The following is a 6946-nucleotide window of genomic DNA, read 5'->3' as shown; positions in this document are numbered from 1 at the left end:
AAACAAACACACGCACATACACCAAGTTATACTGAAGGTCGCTGCTGAAGAGTCCTAAACAAAAGGAGCCAGCCGCAAGCAAGCCTTTCTTAAAGAAGTGTATTAGTTGCATCTAACTGCTGTAACAAATTTCAAGACTTCAATAACTTAACACAATAAAAAACAGTATTTTTGCTCAGATAAAATTTTATTTTATTTATTTATTTATTTTTAAAGACTGGCACCTAGGCTAACAACTGTTGCCAAGCTTTTTTTTTTTTTTTTTCTGCTTTATTTCCCAAACCCACTCCCCCCCCCCGGTACGTAGTTGTATATCTTAGTTGCAGGTCCTTCTAGTTGTGGGATGTGGGACGCCCCCTCAACATGGCCTGACGAGCGGTGCCATGTCCGTGCCCAGGATCCAAACCCTGGGCTGCCACAGCGGAGTGGGCGAACTTAACCACTCGGCCACAGAGCTGGCCCCATCAGATAAAATTTTAACGTGTGCTCCTGGTCAGGCTACTCTCACAGATGGTTCCCCTCCACTTGGCAACAGGTACCCAAGCTCCTTGCATCTTGTGATTCTGCTCTGCTCTGGGCGTTCCAAGCCTTGTCCATGAACTCAGTGGAAGTGGGGAGAGAGACACTGTGTGGAGGATGGTGGGAGGTTCCATGTGCAGGGTCTGAAGAGGCCCACATTCCATTGACCCTACCTAACAGCAGAAGGCTGAGAATGAGTCTGCATGTGGGCTTTGTGAACACGTCTCTGCCACCAGAAGCATCTGAGTTACCAACGATATTTCCCTTTTCGTTTTATGTCTGACTGTCACTATCATTTTCGCAAGCATGCTGCCCGTCTGCTCTGGGCCGTGCACATGAGGCCAGGAGATCCAGGGAAGCATAGCACGTGTGAAGGAAAGGCCGCACTGCCATGTGGAGCCCATGCTCTCCAGTGGGAACCCAAGGGTTCAGACTCTGCCTCTATCCCTTTTTGGCCAAGTAGCACATTGGGCGATCAACTTAATCTCTCTGTGCCCCTGTTTTCTCCTGTGTAAATGGGGATAGTAGTGCTTACAGCACAGACTGTGGTAGGACTGAGCTAACTGCTGCCAATCCTCCTCTTTTTGCCGAGGAAGGCTGGCCCTGAGCTAACCTCCGTGCCCATCTTCCTCTATTTCATATGTGGGACGCCTACCACCACGTGGCTCGCCCAGCGGTGCCACGTCCACCCCCGGGATCCGAACTGGCGAACCCCGGGCCGGCGAAGCGGAACAGGCACACTTAACCAGCGCGCCACCGGGCCGGCCTAGTGGCTTTCATCGCATTTGTTAAGTAGATTTTTTAACCCTCACGAACCTTAATTTTGGTGAAAACTAAGAAGTCAGCAATTAGGAACTGTCCTTCCCATGAGCATTCCGTCGCTCGGCCAATTTCTAAACACTTGGCCACTTTTAGAAACATGGGATTTCATAGGTTTATCTTTTCCTTCGCTTTATTTGATTTCATCTCACTTTAGTTTTTGGGTGAGGAAGATCGGCCCTCACAGAGCTAACGCCTGTTGCCAATCTTCCGTTTTTGTTTTTTTTCCCCCCTCCCGATTTTTCTCCCCCAATCCCCCCCATGACATAGTTGTCTATCTTAGTTGAGGGCCCTTCCAGTTGTGGCATGTGGGACGCCGCCTCCACACGGCCCGACGAGCGGTGTCGTGTCCGTGCCGTGCCCGGGATCTGAACCGGCAAAACCCTGGGCCGCCGAAGGGGAGCTTGTGAACTTAACCACTCGGCCACGGGGCCGCCCCCGTCCGTGGACTTTTTTATCACCTGATTTCACCTCGCAAAACTTCAAAGCTTCAAGTTATCAGAGAGGTTTGGGAAGTTGTTTTTATTTATTTAATTAATTTATTTTTCGAGGAAGACGAGCCCCGAGCTGACACCTGCTGCCAATTCTCCTCTTTTTGCCCCGGGAGAGTGGTCCCGAGCTAACATCCGTGCCCATCCCCCTCCCCTTGATAGGCGGGACGCTGACCACAGCGTGGCTCGCCAAGCGGCGCCACGTCCGCACCCCGGATCCGAACCTCCGAACCCCTGGCTGACAAAACGGAACGTGCGAACTTAACCGCTGTGCCGCCGGGCTGGCCCTTCGGGAAGTTATTTTCAGGACACGGGCCATAAACTAGAATCACCGCTACAGGTTTATCGGAGCGACATCAGCGTTCGTGGTGGATTGAGTGGTCCCCTCTGTCTCTCCCCTCCAGGGCACAACCAAAGGGACGTCTATCGACCCACCCACCAAGGATTCCCCCCCCCCCCCGCACGGCACAGCAGGATGCCTGAGAGATCCACGCAGCCCTACAGCGGCAAGTCACATTCGCACAGTCAAAATTCAATGGCAGAGACAAAACGTTAAGGTCAGTGAGAGGGAAGAGAATAACCGGCCCAGGAGCAACGGTGTGAAGAACACGGAGAAGACGGGTCCTAGACGCCGGGGTCCCCGGAGCAGCGATTTCATCAGAGGCCCGCAAACGTCCACGATCTCCACACCACGTTTATGGCCGACTGCGTGCGTGGGTCCTTTGGAATCGACCAGGCTACCGTCCGGGCCACTTTGGGACATCGTGTCCAGCTGCCCCGAGCGGTGGAGCTGTCGTTCGAGTGTAAGATGGGGCCCATCCGGGGAGAGAATGGGGACGGGGAAAGGGAGGCCGCGGGAAGTCACAGAGTCTGAGGTGTTCGGGGGAGACCGACTCTTCTGAAGTGGAGGTGGTAGAAGGAGAGCAGCAGGATTTTTGGATTTTTGTTCCCTCTGTTAGGTATCTGGGTCCGGAGGAGAGTGGGGCGGGGGGGGGGCGGGTGGTGGTGGTGGTGGTGGGTGTGAGGCTGAGGCGGGGCTGGTGTTTCCTTTCCGAGTCAGGTGGAAGAGCTCCTCCAGTGGAGGTTTTTAGACAAGGGGTCTGGTCTGGCAGGATGGGAGGTTGCGGGTCGAGCCACAGGGGAATCTGTCGTAGCTCAGACTCGGGCCTTTGAAGAAATAGACAGAGAGAGGAGTTTTGCTCTGTCACCGCAGCCGGCACCTCAGGAGCAACAACAGGAGGCTTCCCGAATGAGTGAAGGGGCAGGAGCCAGCGTGCCCCGTGCCTCTCTCAGCCCTGCGCCGGCAGGGAAGGAAGCAGGCAGGCAGGCCTCAGGGCTACTCCCGTCCTACTGCCCGGTGGTCCCTGTCCCGGCCCCGCCCCCACTCTCCCCCTGACCCTCACCGCTCCCCAGCCCTCTTCTCAGCCAGAGAGGCGATGGGGGGGGCGGTGCGGTCCCAGAACAAGTTTCCTCTCATCCGCCATCATCTTGCCACCCTGACGACTTGGCCCGAGATCCGGCGTAGGCTGTACCCGTGTGTGGTTTTCCTGTGGACAAGGGGGCCGGTTCACCATTTCGGAAGAAACCCCTAGCCTTCCACTGCCGAGTCGAGTCGCTGGGACTCGCCAGCCTGGGAGGGGGGAGGGGGGAGGGGAGGTCAGGCCCATTCATTCCGATGGGCCTGGCGTCAGGGCTTCATTCAAGTGCAGGAAGCTCTCTCCCATGGCCTCGGGCTTTTTTCCATTGAACGGCTTTCTTCAATTCCCCCACCCTTAGGCCGCAGTCCACCAAGGGCCGGGAGGCAGGGAGGGAAGATGTTGGGGCAGGGTGGCTGTCTGAGAAACTCGCCTCATCTGGGGCAGAAAGAGTGCCCCCCTCCTTTCTCTAACCCTACTAGACTGCTTGAGGATCACGGACGGTTTGGCTCATCGATGAGCCCTGCGTTATGGGCCCGGCAAGCAAACTCCTAACTGGCAACCCGCCGCTCTAGGCGTGTGTGGGTTTTTTGATCATTCACCTTCAAGTTCGCACGACATCGGTCCGTGTCTCCCGCCCCGGCTTCCCATGGGAAATCCTCCGTCTCTTTCCACAGACTCACTGGCGACTTCACACAGTGCCTGCCTCCTCCTCCTTAGGAAGGAAGGAAGGAAGGAAGGAAGGAAGGAAGGAAGGAAGGAAGGAAGGAAGGGGCTGACCCCGTGGCCGAGCGGTTGAGTTTGCACGCTCCGCTTCAGCGGCCCGGGGCTTGGAAGGTTCGGATCCTGGGCTCGGACACGGCACCGCTCATCAAGCCACGCTGAGGTGGCGTCCCACACGGCAGAACCAGAGGGACCCTCAAAGAGAATATACAACTAGGTACTGGGGTGCTCTGGGGAGAAGAAGAAGAAGGAGGAGGAATAAAAAGAAAAGAAAAGAAAAGATTGGCAATGAGCTCGGGTGCCAGTCTTTAAAAAAAAAAAAAAAAAAGAAGAAAGATGGACAAACAGGAACGAATCCCACTGACGGCACCTCCAAATGGTGGGGGGCAGGGGGGTGGGGAGGGTGGGGAGTGGCATCATCGGGCCAAGGGTGACTCTAAGCGTGATCCCGCGGTTGTGTTATTTGACATTTTATCGAATCGATTTATTATTTTATTTTTGAGGAAGATGAGCCCTGAGCGAACATCTGCCACCAATCCTCCTCTGTCGGCCGAGGAAGACTGGCCCTGAGCTGACATCCGTGCCCATCCCCCTCTACTTTCCAGGTGGGACGCCTGCCACAGCGTGGCTCGCCAAGCGGTGCCAGGTCCTGCGCCCGGGATCCGGACCGGCGAACCCGGGGCCGGCGGAGCAGAACGTGCGAACTTCACCGCCGCGCCACCGGGCCGGCCCCCGGAGTTGTTTTGAAAATCCAGTAAGGGGCTGGCCCCGTGGCCGAGTGGTTAAGTTCGCGCGCTCCGCTGCAGGCAGCCCAGTGTTTCATCGGTTCGTTCGGATCCCGGGCGCGGACACGGCACTGCTCATCAAACCACGCTGAGGCGGCGTCCCACATACCACCGCTAGAAGGACCCACCACGAAGAACACACAACTATGTACCGGGGGGCTCTGGGGAGAAAAAGGAAAGACAAAAAATAAAATCTTCCAAACTCCAATAAAACTTTGAGTGAAGACGACGAGGAGGATGCGAAACGTATCTCACGCCTCCGAGCCGAGCCGTCCGTTTAGGTTTAGGAAGGGGGACGAGGACCCTTTGTAAGCGACATCCCTTTTTAAGCACCATTCTAAACCACAGAACAGAACTCCCTCTCCTCGACCCGGAGCGAGGAGGTTCCTGGGTGTGTCAGAGAGGGTCACGTCCTCTGCAGCACGAACGAACCGCCAGGGTTCGGCCACGGGAAAGAATTTCTTCCTCTCCAGGGGGACTAAAAGTCACCGACGGCAGCGGGCGTAGGTGCTATCCTTCCCGTCCAGGAAAGGCAGGGAGAACTTCAGCCGTGAAGAGAAGGAGGTCTTCCTCACTCCCCGTTTTGGGAGGGCCCCTTTGGCAGGGGAGTTTTGTCTCCTGATTTCAAGTCAGGAAGAAAAGGGAGAGAGAGAGAGAGAGAGTGTGTCCTTCTCGTGCCAGGTCGGTCTGAGGGGGACCTCCTCTGGTTTCCTCCCTTCCCAGGGAACGCCGTTCGCTCCTTCTTCTAGAAAAGGCTCCCAAAGCACCACCGCCCAGGATGGTCGACCTATGCCCATCGTCCCTCCTTTCCCAATCATTTCTACCGCGACAGAGGGACAGAGGCCCCTGCCCCATCCCCATCCCCACCCCCACCCCCATCGCCTGCCTCCTTGATGGCCAAAGGAGCTGCCTCTGAGAATGGAACGGGGCTTGGAAACCTTCTAGAGGGGTGACTCTCACCTGCCTGCCTGCTGGGAAAAGCACCACGCTGTCCATCGGACTGCTCTTTTGGGCAAACGTAGGCGTGCCACATAGCGATCGACAGCTATGGCGGGGGGGGGCGGGGTGGCGTGGTGGTGCCCAGGATCCACGACACGTGACGGCTGCGGAGCACGACAGCCCTAAGACCTTGAGGGAGACGTGGTGGCGCGTGAATCCTTTCGGAACGAGAACAACAGGAAACGCTGACGGGGACGTGTTCTCCTCTCGAGAACACACCAACGCCTCGCACGGTGTCTGACCCGGGGTGCCTCTGACTTTTGTCATCAGAGACGATCCTCTCGACCGCCCCTCACGCTTTGGGGAAAAGGGGAGAGGGACTCGGTAGCACGGGAAAAGCCATCCATCCGCCCTTCCTTTCTGTCTTCACGGCTCCTTCTCGTGGAAAACGAGGAAGCCGTCCTGAGGAACGGAACACTGACCCGGGCCAAAGCGTGGCCCAGCCTGAGCCTCCAAAACCTTCTGCTAAGTGAGAGGTGCCAGACATCCAAGGCGACCTACGTTGCGATTCCACACAGAGGAGAGAGCTAGAACGGTCCAACCCTAGAGGGCGACAGCAGATGGCGGCGGCGGTGGTGGTGATCGTGGTGGGGCAGATCCGGGAGTGGGGCCGTTTTTTCTTTCGGAGGGAGGGGATGGAAACGGAAACCTTCTGGAAATAGATAGCCATGACGGATGCGCCACCTTGGGGAGAGAGACTCCCGAAGGCCACTGGCTTTTGCCCCGTGGAAAGGATGGATTCGGTGAGATGGGAATTCTACCTCCGTGTAGAGCGTGTGGTAAACCACGAGGTAGGTGGGTGGGTGGGTGGGTGGCCTCCCTGCCTCGCCTCCACCTAGACGTCCACACACAGAGACCGACGAGGGAGGGAGGGAGGGAGAGAGAGAGACAAGACGGACAGAGGCCGAGGCCGAGGCCGAGGCAGTGAGCGAGTAAGTGATCGACCCTGGCCATAGGGATTCCTCAGAGGGCGTCTCTTGGCTCCCCAAACGAAGAATGTGTGTGGAGATCGAGAAAGATCACCGACCTAGGAGAACCAGCAAGACTTCCTCACCCGCCAGAGAGCCGCTGGGCCCCTGCCGTCCCTGCCACCGCCACCCCTACCCCTCGCCTTTGGCAGCGACGCCAACGAAAGGCAGGCAGAAGAGTGGGAGAGTCGTGTGGTGGTGTCCCCCAAGGAAGGTGGGTCCATGCC

The 6946-nt window shown here is 57.1% G+C and overlaps 1 long non-coding RNA gene across 1 annotated transcript; it reads left to right on the top strand.

Moving 5' to 3' along the window:
* The first annotated feature begins 364 nt into the window (after positions 1-364).
* On the top strand, positions 365-6297 carry LOC123281562 (uncharacterized). Its single transcript, XR_006521138.2, has 3 exons — positions 365-2632; positions 3922-4184; positions 4471-6297. It is a non-coding gene; the product is annotated as an uncharacterized lncRNA (long non-coding RNA).
* The last annotated feature ends 649 nt before the right edge of the window (positions 6298-6946 follow it).

This window comes from Equus asinus, chromosome 20 (assembly GCF_041296235.1).
Source record: "Equus asinus isolate D_3611 breed Donkey chromosome 20, EquAss-T2T_v2, whole genome shotgun sequence".
NCBI lineage: Eukaryota > Metazoa > Chordata > Mammalia > Perissodactyla > Equidae > Equus > Equus asinus.
Note: the sequence above shows the minus strand (reverse complement) of the source record. Positions and strands in the feature narration are given on the sequence as shown.